The sequence below is a fragment of the Macaca mulatta genome, chromosome X (assembly GCF_049350105.2).
Source record: "Macaca mulatta isolate MMU2019108-1 chromosome X, T2T-MMU8v2.0, whole genome shotgun sequence".
In the NCBI taxonomy this organism is placed as follows: domain Eukaryota; kingdom Metazoa; phylum Chordata; class Mammalia; order Primates; family Cercopithecidae; genus Macaca; species Macaca mulatta.
Genome location: NC_133426.1, coordinates 50,635,285 through 50,651,641, shown reverse-complemented (window position 1 = coordinate 50,651,641; position 16,357 = coordinate 50,635,285). Strand labels below are relative to the sequence as shown.

General features: G+C 38.1%; 1 protein-coding gene across 2 annotated transcripts in view; it reads left to right on the top strand.

The window, feature by feature from the left end:
* Positions 1 to 16,357, top strand: part of SHROOM4 (shroom family member 4) — a 232,281-nt gene that overhangs the window by 17,908 nt on the left and 198,016 nt on the right. The gene's annotated exons all lie outside the window — the stretch shown is intronic.

Here is a 16,357-nt window from a genome sequence, read left to right as displayed (position 1 = left end):
CAGTGGAGATCTTCTTGATTCTTGCAGAGTAATGGGATATAAAGGTGAGTGGATTTGAGCCAGGTATTCTGGATTCCCCAGAAAACTGGGCTATAGAATGGATGCAAGTTGGAAGTAGGTAGCCATTTTGTTGTTTGGATAATCAGTGTATTAAGAATAAGGCACCTAGTCTATGGTCATACCACCTTGAACGTGCCCGATCTCATCTGATCTCAGAAGAATAAAGCACTTAGCACAGTACCAGTCACATAATTGCTTCCATGAGGAAAGACCTGAACTGAACAATAGATAGGTAAGGGCATTTTGAAGGAATCAGCCATCTTGGCAATTTGCTGACTTGTCATACATTAGTGAGTTGCCAGAGGTTAGTGATAATGCATACCATTGAAGAAATGAAGAAGAGGTAGGAGTCAGGGATTAATCTAATATTTAAAATCTAGAAGGCTCTGAGAGATGACGGGAATTGGGAAGACCAATCAGGTTTAGTTCGGTTTTGGATCTTCTGAGACTGAGGTGTCTGTAGGCCAATCAAGAAGTCCCTAGGCAGTTGGGGAACATGTTTATTTAAGGCCACTGATCAGTTAAAACAACAAAACATTATTTTAGGAACATAATGATCAACACAGACAATTTACTAATCTACTGGTTGTTGTGGAAACAAGTTAATTGCCAGACAATCTTATGCCCCAAAGATAGTAGAACAGACCTGCATTGTTATTTAATGGGCTTTCCTGGCCATAGCTTTGTCTCGCTATCTCCTCCAATCTGTGGGATGCCTTGTCAACTGAGGTGTTACTGGCTGAAGTTCATTTTGTATAACTTAGAACTTGAAGTGATATGAAAGTCCAAATAGCAAACAAACAAACAAAATAGAAGAAGCTGTCAAAAGGCCAAACTTCAGACTGGAATGTTAAAATGGTTTGGGGCTGTTAAAAAACATCAGTTAACTTGCCAAGATGTTTAAGGACTGTTTTCTCTATATGAAAACCAAAATGTGGTGGCTTGGTAAGGCAAACCTCAAAGCACTAGTTTCAAGTCTGTATTGCATTCTTGTTGTTAGCAGTTTTATACTCTCCCCATAGTGTAGTATTATTAATCCATAGATATCATTGTTAATGTTCTACAGTAGTATTGGTTCTTAAATTTGACTTTTTAAAAGCATTGTTAAACTTTCAAGAGTGATTTCATTGCCTACAGTGGTGTCTTAACCACACTAAAATAAACGGTAAATAGGGATCTACTTCACAAATTCATTTGTTGCAAATGTTGTTGGGAAATATTGCTTTATTATTAAGAGACTTTTGCAAGTTGGCGTGGTTATCTGACCCCAAACCCTGGCACTGCTGTCCTTTATACTTACGTGAAATTCCCAGGAAAGATTCCTTTTATGTGCAGATAGACTTGTCAATGTTAGGACCAATCCAGTCCTCCCCACATCCCCTTTATCCTTCTTGGATTGCCTTTCCGTTGCCACTTTTATGCAACATCACCTGGTTTTCTACATGGTGAAGAACTGAAAATCTGAATGTTGTAAAGATGCTTATGCTATGGAACCTGGTCTAAATTAACTCCTTCCCTACCTTCTTGTAGACTAAACTCAGTTCTTGCTAAAAGGCTAATGACCACATGGGTTCCTTTACCTAGCTCCTCTCTCTGACAGGATGAAATAGCTTGTAATTTATAATTGAAATTGATTTGAATCTGTAGCTGCTGGGGAGATTTTTGTGTAAAAAATTGCCCAAGTGCTCTGGTTTTCACAAGCGTCTGCTTGCTAACTTCCCTCTGTTGCATGAGCCCTGGTGGGAGGGTGATACTCTCCTTTTCTAGAAGTAAGGGGCTCAAGATGTAATTTGCATGTTTTTCCCATGCCTTTGGCTGAGGAAATGTGCAGTGTTCTGAAACCTGTCCAGACCTTGCACATACTGTATCTGCTTAAAAAGGGTTTTGGCTCTTAGCCCTTCTCAGCTGCATTAGGGTTCAGGTTACATCCCTCTCCCCATCTAGCCACTAGTAAAAGCCAAAATAATTAAGGATCAGGGAGAGTTAATTCCCAGGTGGGGCCCTTCCATCTCCTATCCCCTAGGTTGGAGCCCTAATTTAAGGCTGAACTTTAGTCTAAGTCTATAAGTGACAGTGATCTGGAACAGGCCCCAGAAAAGCACTTGACAATCAGGTTTTGCCCCATGCTGGCAGTACATTCTCTCTCTCTCTCTTTCTCTCTCTCTCTCTCTCTCTGTCTCTCTCTCTCTCTCTCTCCCCCTCTCTCTCCCTCTCTCCCCCCCTCTCCCTTTTCCTCTCCCCTTCCCTCCCTTCCCCACCACGTTGGCATCTTAGGGGAGACCAGTGACCCCAGGGATCAAGCCACCTGATTGTGTTGCAGCAATGGAAATAATGCATCATACTTCCCTTTCATCTAAACTGGGAGATTCAGATGTAGCTTCTGTTTTTTTTCAAGCCCTTGACCCAACTTCAATACAACATTGGGAGCCTCATTCAGAATAAGAAACGTCGTTGATATATCTCTCAACTCAAAAGAGATGCATAGTAATGAGCTCTGAGATAGTGAGCTCAGATGGGAAAGGGCAGCTTTGAAGGAGGATCTTGCAAGAGCTGGCACAGGCAGGAAGAAGCCTCATTTTGGAACAACTACACTACTGTAGTGGCCTCCTCAATGGTTTCTTTCCCTTTGATCATCCCCTCCTCCCTCCCTTAAAATTATTTAATGGTTCCCTGCTGCCTGTAGAATAGAGCCCAAACTACTTTTGCCTGGTGTTACAGACCATTCTCCATCTGGCTCTAGTCTTAGCAATCCTTCCAGGCCCCAGGTTTTCAGGCAGAATGGTTATCTCTCTGTTCCCCAAACCCACCTGGGAAATTCTGGCCTCCAATTTTCTCATCATGATGTTCTTTCCAGTGGCTAGACTTCACACTACATCCTTGGAAGGACTTCTCACTTCTCTGGCCCTCTCCATAGGACCTAACCTTCAAGCCCTACCTCTAAGCCTCTAGGGCATCATCTCTGATTGCTCCTGGGTGGAAGCAATCAGAAACTCCCCTTTGAAATGCCAGAGTTCTGATTTTCCAGTAGTCATCTTTGGGTACTTTGGCTGTCTTATGTTTGGTTTGCTGGATCAAGATCTCTTAGATGACAATGGCTGTATCTTCTATATATTTTCCATCATCAGCACAGAGTAGACTCTCCAGCATGGTTTGCTGGTTTAGATATAATATATAAGAAGAGTCAAGCAAAAATTTTTTACTCAGTGATTGGTAATCTTTCCCCTTTCCACTTCCAAGCCTAAATTAGAGAATATGACTAGATGATCTGGACACACTGGCCAAGTTTCCCAAACTTTGTGTGACACCCCACCTAAGTGGGGTGAGCCTTGAATGACACACACATGTGAACTAGAGGCAGAGGGAACACTTAGAAGAAAATATTGGTGGGGACAGAAGTTGAGAAGGATCCCAGAGGCAACCCAGGATAAGAAGGAGCAATAGAGGATGGGGTTGGCTACCTGCTTGTCCCCAGGCTGCCTGAAGTTTGGTTTGTAACAGTTGAATTTCATGCTGCTGCTGTAGTTCCTGTGTGTAAGCTGTGTTCCGAGGTTTGCATGTGGGAGAGGCCAGCTGGCTGATGATTGCAGCATTTCCCATGCTGTTGGGACGCGTTGCTGTGAGACTCTTAAAACAACAGCCATCCCACTTGTTGCTATGTGTTTAAGGTGAGTGTAGTGTGTGTCTTCTGCCCGACTCAAGTGTTTCACTGCTTTAGCTGAGAGGCAGTAGCTTTGGGTGAACACACTCTGTGTGTTTATGTGTGAATGTGTATGTGTGTGTTTTCACTTTTTCTTAAGCAAGCTCTAACGTGTTGTGTCTGACTGGCCTTGGATGTGAGTCACTGTCTGGTATTTATACACAGTGTCTTAAGTGTCCTTATTATTTGACCATGACATTGCTATTCTCCCTATTTTACTCAAAGCTGAGAATGCTGAGAAGGGCCAAAGGGAACTCACTCTGTCTTCCTTCCAAATGGGGTCTAATCTCATTGGTGGTTAACTGTCTCTGTGGCAGTCAATTAAGTTATGTAAGGGCACTAAAGGGAACAGGTTGAAATTCACAGTAGTAGTACTGTGACAGTTTAAAAGACACACTATAGGGCTTCTCTTAGTTTGTTCCTGTCCAGGGTACTGTTGGAGAGTTCACCCACTGGAATGACTTTAGGAACAGGCCTCAAAAGGGGCCCTAGGAAGTGTTTGTCCTTATCACGATCACAATAAGTATGAAAGGAGTACAAACAAACTGAGAAAGCCTTAGAGAGGAGATGATCCAGCCTTTGCAGGCATTGGTGAGAGAAGCAGATAATGTTAGCTTCTTCCTTACTGTTGTTTGTATTAAGTCCTTCCAAGATTGAAAATTTTGTCTTAGAAGCAGGCTCGTAGAGTGTGGGAATGGTAAACCCCATCAGAGGCACTGTTGTTATCAAAGGGACAGAGCCTCAGATAGGAAGGACATGGCTGCTAGCATGGTCATTTGGAGGCCAGGCAGCCAGTAAATCATTTGAGAATGAATTAACGGTTCAAAGGGCAGGAGGGAATTCTTTGGGTGACCTCATAGGTGCTTGAAAAATCAAAGGGATAGCTGGTGTGCTTTTATGTTTTCAGGCCTGGTTCGGAGGGTCAAGGGAATGGAAAAGCACAGTAGAAAATTGGCATTGCTGTTTTCATGTGCTTGGGAACCCTAACTCCAGGCTGGTGATGGTCAGAGTTACCATTAATTAAATGCATATTTTCTTCTGGGAATTTTATATGCATACTCTCTAATCTTCTCATTTCTACTTACTGTAAATTAAGTAGTAATATTCATATTTTACAGATGAAATAATGAGGTTCAGAGGGACAAAGTAATGTTCTCCAAGTAACCAAGCCAGTAAGTGGTAGAGCTGTGATTTGAACCCAGCTCTACCTGACCCCAAATCCTATGCTTGTCCCACTATACCTTAAAATTTTACTTCAGCCCCAAAGCCCCTTTCTGTGTTTCATAGTGTCTTTTTAATACCACTGTTAACTATTGTTATGACTATATTCTGTGTTTCATAGCATTGGGAAAAGGTGGGTTTCACAGATCAGTCATTTTACAACTTTTCTGGGAAGCTTGTTAAAAAACACAGATTAGACTCCCAGGATGAAATAATATAATGCACCAAGAGATACTTAGTAGTTTCCCTATTCTAAGATTCTGAAATTGAGGCTAAGAGGGTTAAGTAACTTTCCAGAATTCATTGGACCAGTAACTGGCAGAGCTGGTATTCAAAATCCAGTTTATCTGATTTTAGAGTGCCTGTTCTTTCCCATGCTCCGGTTGCCTCCCAAACTAGAAGGGGAGTAAGCAATAAACAAAAAACCAGACTTGACCCTCTTGGCCTCTACAAACCTACCCTTCTTACTTGCCCTCTCTGTCAATAAATTTTTTTTAAGTGAGGGGTGGCTTCCCTCTCTCCCTCTCCCCTCCTTCCTTCTCTTCTAGCACAATTTATTTGTTTAAATGTTTATTTTGGGGATAGATGATAAATGTTCATGGAACAAAATTTTAAAAACTATATAAATGGGTACATCTTTCTTCATTCATTTCCCTAAACCACCTAATTTCCCTTCCCAGTGGCAATCACTGTTACCAATTCCTTCTGTACTCTTCCAAAGACACCCTTCCAAAGATACATTATATGTAGGCATGTTGTTTATGCTCATATACGTTCATGCTCAGTGTCTCTATTTCCTCACTGCCTGTCTTTCTGAATCCTCTCCAATCTGGCTTCCAATGAGGTCTTCCTGAGGGCCAAATATACTGGCCTTTTCACTGTTTTCATCATCCTTGTTTTCTCTATAGAATTATTGTTTTTTAATTATTCATTGAATAGGTAACGTAGTTATGTGGTTTAAAAGCTAGTTAGTATGAAAAGGCAGAGAATAGTTTCCCAGTCATCCTTGTCTCTCATCTGTCCAGTTTCACCACTACCTCCAACTGTGCTTAGGTATTTCTGTGTGTCTTTTCAGAGCCTCTCTATACATACACAAGCAAATGTCAATATAGATTCTTTATTTTGCCTTTTATACAAAAGGTAGCATACTAAAACAATCTTTTGCACTTCGCTTTTTTCACTTACATATCCTAGAGATCTTTCCCTATCAAGCATACAGAGGGTTATCTCTATTTTTTAACAGCCATATTGTATTTAATTATTTAAACAGTCCTTAGTATTGCTAGTCATTGGCATTGTTTCCAAACCATTCAGACTCGACCTTCTCCAAACTCTGCTGCCAGTATAGCTCCTGTAATACTGAACTCTCTTGTTTCTGCATCTTCTCTTGCTGTTTCTCCATTCTCCTCTGTGAATCGACTGCCTCTCTTATCTCCATCCTGTGGAGCCTCAAGGCTCAGTGCTCAGCCCCTCCCCGCTCACTCTTTTCTCTGTTTCTTCTTTGCCTATTCTGCCTCCCACTGTCCTTTCTCCCTCTCCTCTTTTCCTCAAGAAAGCAACGATAAGATCTCATAACTCCTGAATCTCTAGTCTTAATCTTTTCCACTGTCTGATAGTATCCACTGGAATTTTTTTTTTTTTTTTACCTCATACCCCAGTATATCTAAAATGGAACTTGTCTTCCCCTTGTAAAATGGGCTCTTTCCTTGGCCTCTCCACCGCCCACTCAGCTAGCATTAAAATCATGGAGTCATTGCTTACTCATCCCATATCCCACATTCTGTCAGTCTTGCTTCCTTTACAATAACCCTTATATCCACCCGCTTCTTTTCAATTCCTGCTACTCCCACCCTCTTCCAAGCTCTTATTACTTTATGTCTGGTTTCTGGATTCCTGGCTGGCTTCCCTCCTTCTAAGATCACTCCTGTTAAATTTATCTTATAAGACACTTCTTCTATCCAAGAATGTTAGTTTCCCTGTCTATACAATGAGGAAGCTGGACTGACTGGTTGGTCTCAGAGGTGGGTTAAAATCCTAACCCTACCATTCCTTCCACCTCCGACATTCTAGACCAGAACTGTATCCTTTCCACCTCTAACATTCTAGACCAGAAATCTTCCCAGTGTCTCCCCACCTCCCACCATTTCCACTCTCTCTACTGTTCTCTCTCACTTGAATTGTCGCTATGGCTGCATGCTCCCAGCAGTGCCTTGAAAAAATCTTTCTTCCATATTGGTCCCAGAGTCTTTATCATAAATTAACTCACAGTTGAAAGGAATCTTAGAGGCACGCCATCCAAGCTGACCAACACTAACCTGCTGCCTGAGTGCCATTAATAACACCCTTGAATTTGTTTGGTCAGATTGTGCTGTTGAATGCTTCCATTGATGGAGGACATTATCTCATAAGCCAGCCCTTTGTATTGTCAGATAGCAAGAGTTGTTCAATGTCTCCTACCACAAACTGACACCAACTGATCTGCCTTTATGATACTCTATTGTTAAAAACTTGCTTCATCTTGATTTAAGTTCAAACCCCTCAGGTTTGGCATCCGAAGTTCTCCAGAAACATGGCTCCTATCTTCCCCTGTAGACTGAAATCATGGATACTTCCTTTGCACTTCATCCACATTTTTAAAAATAGCTAATATTTATTCAGCACTTATTGCATGTCAGACACTGTTCTAAATGATTTTACATGTATTATTTAATCCACATAGCAACTATATAAGTTTCTATTATTCTTCCCCATTTTATAGAGAAAGAAAATGAGGCATATAGAAATCCAAATTGTTTACCCAGAGTCTCACAGTTAGTAAATGGTAGAGCTAGGATTTTAAACCAGAAAGGCTATCTCCAGAGCACATACCCATAATCACTGCCATACACAGTCAGCCTCAAATCTGACAACAATTTTCTGAATATGCCCAGTGACTTGTTTTCATGGTTTCTTAAAATGCATTTCTAGTCCCAGCTACCTGACTAAATCTTGCCTATTCCTTGAAGCCCATCAGAAATTACCCTTCCTTCTGGTCCCATTCTACCCCATCTTCCATCTGGTGCTCATCATGTTCTTTCTAATGAGCTGGGCATGCTTGTTTTATATACTTCATGGGATGTGCTCATCGAGGGCAGGGCCCACAGATATAAACTGCTGGATTAGGCTTTTAACCCCAAATATGTTCCATAGAGCATTTAACAAGTGGAGCTAGGCTTTAGGAACTTCTGAAAGACTTGAGATTTCTTTTTTTTAAGTTGTATGAATCTCCTCTTTCTAAATCTGGCTCTAAATTCTTTCTTCCTTAGGCTATTAATTCATTTCTGTTTATTGCCCCATAGTTTTGTACATTTGTTCCCAGGTACTGTCAGTGACAGGGCCAGAAAACAAGTGTTGTTATCCATAGTTTTATATATATATATAGATAGATAGATAGATATTATATATAGATATAGATATAGATGTTGTTATCAACATATATATCATATATATGACATATATATTTATAGACACATACACATATATATACACATTTATATACATATTCATACATATATATACTGGGAACCAAATGAGGAACAATATAAAAAAGAAATTTCATTACATCCCTTATCTGCGATCTGACTTCCTTAATATTTATTACTTCTGATCTCCCCTCTTCCTTGTCCTTAACATGTATTACTATGCTAGATAGATAAATAGGTAGGTAGGTAGATAGATAGCTACCTCAACACACAATCTAGAGATTGCAAATCTGGAGACCGTGAATGTGTGTGTGTGTGTCAGAGAGAGAGAATGATGGAAGGTGGTTGGGTAGTTGGAGGGACAGTTTTCTGAGTGCAAAGCTTCCTTGTCTTCTGTGCTAAGAAAGCCTCTTTAAAATGCTGCATCCTACAGAACGTCCCTCCCCCAACCTCCTCCTTCTCTTCTTTCTATTTCTTCTCTTCATTTCATAGTGATTGTAGTTTTCCGTGTGTATTTTGTAAATGAGTTCTGTCTAAAATTTGCCAAGCTCTCTGGTTGAGTGAGATATGCTCATCTAGCATGTTAGACAAGAACATGATTTACTACCCAGACAGGCTAATTCGGGGGGTAACACATCATTCTCTGAAGGATCACGGTACTGCTAATTCCATGTGTACCAATTTAATTATCTTTCAGAAGTTAAAAAAATTAAATAGTTATAGTTTCAGTGTTCTAGTTCACTAAGTATTGACTATAAATCATTAGTGGGTACTTTACAAATTTATGTTGATGCATTGGCTGGTATTTTACATAAGTATAAGCCACCTACCTCAAGGTGTCTAACTTGGTTTTGTAAAGTACAAAATGTGCTCTTGATTTCTCTCTCCGGCCCCATAATATCTTCATCAACCCCCACCCCAACCCATACAACTTTCACAGGGCCCCTTTTTTTCTCCCTTCACATATTTCATCAGACTCTTTAAGGAAGTCATAGACTGGTTGTGATTATTACTGAACCATATGGGAACCACACATCTTTTTTTTTTTCCTTCTATTTTCTTGTATAATGGTTATGACTTCTTAAATGAGTTTAAAAGCCCCAAGATTAGTTTTTAACTATTGAAAGACTTTAGGCCAGGTAGCCCTGCTTTAATTTCATCATTCAACAAAGCCAAAGTTAGTAACCCCTCTTTTTTCTTTTCTTTCAGATATCACCTGAAATCTGTTCTCCAAAAGGGTGATACTAGTTACTGCAATATACATTAGTGTTCAGCATTCATGACCCCTTATTGTTTTTACTAAAATCTTCGGGATTAGAAGGGTCTGGGAGTCATTAAATAGTCTCCTCTTCCAAAATGGGTTGTGCCTACTGGATAAAATTTGATTAAAAAGCAATGATACTGATTTTTTCCCCTAGTCTTTACTTTTGTATTTTTGATGTCAGAAAGTGTATTCATATGGCTTGTTAAAATTTTACATTCATCTAACTTACTTTTTATTGTAGTGAGAACATTTAACATGAGAGCTACAATTTTAACAGGATTTTAAATTCACAATACCACACTGTTAACTATAGGCACGATGTTGTAGAGCAGATTTGTAGAACATCTTCATCTTGTATTACTGAAACTTTATACTCCTTGAATAGCAACTCCCCATTTCCCTCTCCCCCTGGCTCCTGGCAACCAACATTCTACCCTCTGCTTCCGAGTTTGACTATTTTAGATACATCATATAAGCAAAATTATGCAATATTTGTCCTTCTGTGACTGGCTTATTTCATTTAGCATAATGTCCTCGAGACTTATCTATGTTGTTGCATATTGGAAGATTTCCTCTGGAATGATATTTCACTGTGTCTTATGCCACATTTTCTTTATTCTTTCATTGATGGACGTTTAGGTTGATTCTACATCTTGGTTATTATAAACAATGCTCCAGTGAACATGTGGTTTTAAATATGTCTTCAAGATCCTGATTTCAATTCTTTTAGATGAATACCCAGAAATGGGAATGCTGGATCTAGTATGTAGTTCCAGTATTAATTTTTTGAGTAACCTCCATACTGTTTTCCATAGCAGCAGCACCATTTTACATTCCTACCCACAGTGTATGAGTGTTGCAGTTTCTCCATATCCAACACTTACCTTTTTTTTTAAAAAAAATGGCCATCCTAACAGGTATCAGGTGATATCTCATTGTGGTTTTGACTTGCATTTCCTTAATGATTAGTGATGTTGAGCATCTTTTCATGGGCCTGTTGGCTGTTTATATGTCTTATTTGGAGAAATGTTTACTCAAGTCCTTTGCCCATTTTTAACTGGATTTTGTTATTACACTGTTGAGTTGTATAAGTTCCTTATATGTTTTGGATATTAACCCCTTATCAGATAATTTCTTTGCAAATATTTTCTTCCATTTCATAGGCTGCCTTTTCTTTCTTTCTTTCTTTCTTTTTCCCCTGAGAGGGAGTCTTGCTCTGTCACCCAGACTGGAGTGCAGTGGCGTGATCTCAGCTCACTGTAACCTCTGCTGCCCGGGTTCAAGCGATTCTCCTGCCTCAGCCTCCCGAGTAGCTGGGATTACAGATGCTCACCACCACGATCGGCTAATTTTCTTTTCTTTTTCGTATTTTTAGTAGAGATGGGGTTTCACCATGTTGGCCAGACTGGTCTTGAACTCCTGACCTCAGGTGATCCACCTGCCTCGGCCTCCCAAAGTGCTAGGATTACAGGCGTGAGCCACCACCCCCGGCCTACCTCTTCACTGTGTTAAAAAATTCATTTGTTGTGCAGAAGCCTTTTAGTTTGATGTTGTCCCACTTGTTTATTTTTGCTTTTGTTGCCTGTGCTTTTAGTGTCATATTCAAGAACCCATGGCCAAGACTAATGTCAAGAGCCTTTTCCCTCACATTTTCTTCTACTACGAGTTTTGCACTTTCAGGTCTTATGCTTATGCATATGGTGTAAGAAAGTGGTTTGAGATCCAGTTTTCCTATACCATTCATTGAAGAGACTATCCTTCCCCCATTTTGTAATCTTGATTCCCTTCTCAAAGATTACTTAGCCATATATGGGTGAGTTTATTTTGGGCCTCTCTCTTCTGTGCTCTTGCTCTATGTATCTGTCTTTATGTTAGTACATACTGTTGATTACTATAACTTTGCAATATAAATTGAAATCAGGGAATCCAGCTTTTTCTTTTATAAGATTGTTTTGGCTATTTGAAGTTCTTTGCAATTCCCTGTGAATTGCAGATATTTTTTTTTCCTGTTTCTGTAAAAAAAATGCCATTAGGGTCCCAGCACTTTTGAAGATTGAGGGAAGAGGATTGCTTGAGCCTAGGATTTCAAGACCAGCCTGGACAACATAGTGAGACCTTGTTTCTAAACAACAACAACAAAAAAAGTCAGGCATGGTAGCACATGCCTGTAGTCCCAGCTACTCAGGAGGCTGAGGTGGGAGGATTACTTGAGCCTGGGCAATCAAGGCTGCAGTGAGTCTTGATCATGCTACTGCACTCCAACTTGGGTAAAAGAGCAAGACCCTGTCTCAAAAAAAAAGTGCCATTAAGATTTTGATAGGGATTACACTGATTCTAGATCACTTTGGGTAGTATGGACATTTTTTAACAATAAGTGTTGCATTCAATAGCATGAATGTCTTATTTATTTGTGTCTTCTTTGATTTCTTTCATCAATGTTTTACAGTTTTTAGTATACAAGTGTTTTGCCTTCTTAGTTACATTTATTCCTAAGTATTTTATTCTTTTAGGTGCTATAGTAAATGGGATTGTTTTCTTATTTTTTTGAGATAGTACATTGTTAGAGTATAGAAACACTGCTGATTTTTGCATGTTGATTTTGTATCCTGTAACTTTACTGAATTTATTAGTTCTAACAGTTTTTTTATGGAGTGTCTAGGATTTTCTCCATATAAGATCATGTTATCTGATAAGTAAAAAATAATTTTACTTGTTTCTTTCTTATTTTGATGCCTTTACTTTTTTTTTTCTTGCCTAATTATGCTGGGTAAGGATTCCAGCACTATGTTGAACAGAAGTGGCAAGAGTGGGCATTTTTGCCTTGTTCCTGATCTTAGAGGAAAAACTTAGCTTTTCACCATCGAGTGTGACATTAGCTGTGGGGTTTTCTTATATGGCCTTTATTTTGTCGAGGTAATTTCATTCTATTTCTAGTTTGTTGAGAGCTTTTTGTGAAAGGCTGTTGAATTTGTCAAATGCTTTTTTTTTGTATCTCAAAATGATCATGTGCTTTTTATCCCTTATTCTGCTAATGTGTTGTATCACATTTATTGATCTGCATATGTTGAACCATCTTTGCATACCAGAGATAAATCCCACTTGGTCACAGGGTATCATCCTTTTCCTGTGCCATTGAATTCCGTTTTCTGGCATTTTGTTGAGGATTTTCGCATCCATTTTCATTGGGGATATTGGCCTTTAGTTTTCTTTTTTTGTAGTGTCCTTATCTGTATCAGGTATAATGCTGGTCTCATAAAATGAGTTTGGAAATGTTCCCTTCTCTTCAATTTTTGGGAGAGTTTGAGAAGGATTGGCATTAATTCTTTTTCAAATATTTCATAGAATTCACCAGTAAAGTAATCTGTTCCTGGGTTTTTCTTTGTTGGGAGATTTTTATTTTACTAATTCAATCTCCTTACTAGTTACAGGTCTGTTCGGATTTTTTTCTATTTCTTTGTGACTCAGTCTTGGTCAGTCGTATGTTTCTAAAAATTTTTCCGTTTATTCTAAGTTTTCCACTTTGTTGGCATATACAGTCATGCATCTCATAATGATGTTTCAATCAATGACAGACCACATATATGACAGTGGTCCCATAAAATTTTAGTACCATATTTTTACTATACCTTTTCTATGTTTAGCTATATTTAGATTCACAAATACTTACTATTGTGGTATAATTGCATAAAGTATTCAATACAGTAACATACTGTATAGGTTTGTAGACTAGGAGCAATAGGCTCTACCATATAGCCTAAGTGTAATAGGCTATACCATCTAGGTTTGTGTAAGTACACTCTGTGATGTCACACAGAAATCACCTTGTGATTTCACCTTGTGAAATCACCTTGTGACACATTTCTCAGAACATAATCCTGTCGTTAGGTGATGCATGATTGTAATTGTGGTATCAGTTGTAATGTCTTCTCTTTCATTGATGATTTAATTTATTTGTGTCTTTCTCTTTTTTCTTAACCTAGCCAAAGGTTTTCGATTTTGTTGATTGTTTCAAAAAGTTAACACTTCATTTTGTTGATCTTTTCTATTATTTTTCTATTTTCTATTGTTTATTTCTGCTCTAATCTTTATTATTTCTTTCCTTTAAGTAACTTTGGGATTAGCTTTTTTTTCCTTATTTTTCTAATTTCTTGAGGTGTAAAGGTGGGTTATTTGAGATTTTTCTTTTTTAATGTAGGCATTTATCACTCTAATTTTCCTCTTAGTCCTGATTTTGCTGCATTCCATAGGTTTTGTACATTCCATTTTATTTTTGATTTATCTCAAAATATTTTCTAATTTCCCTTTTGATTTTTTGTTTCACCCATTGGTTATTTAGGAGTGTATTGTTTAATTTTCACGTATTTTTGAATTTGCCAGTTTTTTTTTTTTTTCTGATACTGATTTCTAGTTTCATTCCATTGTGGTCAGAAAATATACATGGTATGATTTCAATCTTCTTCAGTTTGTTTTGTGACCTAGCATGTGATCTGTCTTGGAGAATGTTCTGTGTGTACTTGAAAAGAATGTATATTTTGTTGCTTTGGGTGGAATGTTCTGTGTTTCTGTTAGGTCCGTTTGATCTATAGCGTTTTTCAAGTTCACTGTTTCCTTTTGATCATCTGTCTGGATGTTCCATCCATTAGTGAAAGTAGAATATTGAAGTCTCCTACTATTATAGTATTGCTAACTATTTCTCCCTTCAGTTCTGTCAGTGTTTGCTTTATATATTTAGGTGATTTAATGTTGTGTACATATATATATGCACAATTCTTATACCATCCTGTGAATTGGCCTTTTTTCGTTACACATTGTCCTTTGTCTCTTGTGACAGGTTTTGGCCTATTTTGTCTGATATAAGTGTAGCCACCTTGCTCTTTTTTGGTTAGCATTTGCGTGGAATATCTTTGTCCATTCCTTTACTTTCAGCCCGTGTGTCCTTAAAACTTAAGTGAATCTCTTATAGACAGCATATAGTTGGATCTTGTTTTTTGATCTATTCACTCACTCTATAGCTTTCAATTTGGGAGTCAACCCATTTATATTTAAAGTAGTTATTAATAGAGAAGAACTTAGCCTTATCAATTTTGCTTATTATTTTCTGTCATATAATTCTTTTTTCTTGTTTTGTAATGTCTTCCTTTGTGTTTTGATTTTTGTATTGAGTGATTTCTCTTTTTCTTTTGTGTATATTTTCAATAGGTATGTTCTTTGTAGTTACCAAGAGTTTACATTAAAATATCTTGTAGTTATTGTAGTCTATTTTAAGCTGATTAACAACCTAAAATCAATCACATACAAAAACTACAGTTTCCCCTTCACACACTTTATGCTATTGATGTCACAATTTACCTATCATTTTATTTTGTATCCATTAACATTAACATATTTTATATTTACAATCTAATACTTTTTTGCCTTTTAACTTTTATACTAGAATTAAAAATGTTTTACCTACTGCTGTCACAGCATTGCATTATTCTGTATTTGGTTATATATTTAACTTTGCCAGTGAATTTTACACTTGTCTGTATTTTTTATATTATTATTTTATGTTCTTTCATTTCAGCACAAAGAACTCCCTTTAACTCTTTAACATTTCTTTTAAGGCAAGTCTGGTGGTGAAGAACTCTCTTGGGTTTTTTTGTTTGTTTGTTTTTTTGGTCTGGCAAAAGCTTAATCTCTTCATCATTTTGAAGGATGGTTTTGACAGATATAGTAGTCTTGGTTGCTGGTGGGTTGTTTTTTTTTTTTTTTAACACTTTGAATATATGATCCTACTCCCTTCTGGTCTGCAAGGTTTCAGCTGAGAAATCCACTGATAGTCTTTTGGAGGTTTCTTTTATGTGACAGGTTATTTTTCTTTTGCTACTTTCAAACTTCTCTTTTCATCTTTGTTTATGGACAATTTGATTATAATGTGTCTTAGTATAGATTTCTTTGAGTTTATCTTATTTGCCATCCATTGAGCCTGATGGATCTGGATGTTCGTTTCCTTTCCTAGATTTGCAAAGTATTTTGCAATTATTTATTTGAATAAGCTTTTTGGAACCCTTTCTCTTTTTAATCTCCTTCTGGAACTTCCCTAATGCATGTATTGGTCTACTTGGTCATGGCCTTTAAGTCTCTTCAGCTTTCTTCACTCTCTGTAATTCTTTTCCTCCTGTGACTGTATAATTTCCAATGCCTTATCTTCAAGTTTGCTGATCCTTTCTTTTGCTTGAGTCTCATGTTGAACCCCTCTAGTGAATTTTTTGGTTCAGTTATTATATTCTTCAGCTCCAAGATTTCTGGTTTTTTTTTTTTTCTTTTTTTGAGACAGGGTCTTGCTCTGTTGCCCAAACTGGCATGCAGTGGCAAAATCATAGCTCACTGTTGACTCAAAATCCTGGGCTCACGTGATCTCCCATCTCAGCCTCCCATGTAGCTGGGACTACAGGCGAGTACCACCATGCAAGGCTTTTTAAAAATTTTTCTGTAGAGACAAGGTCTTACTGTGTTGCCAAGGCTGGTCTCAAACTCCTAGCCTCAAGCAATCCTCCTGCTTCAGCCTCCCAAAGTGCTGAGATTACAGGCATGAGCCACCATGCCCAGCCTGAATTTTCAATATATATTTTTATATCTCTTTTTTGAAATTTTTACTTTGTTCATGTGTTG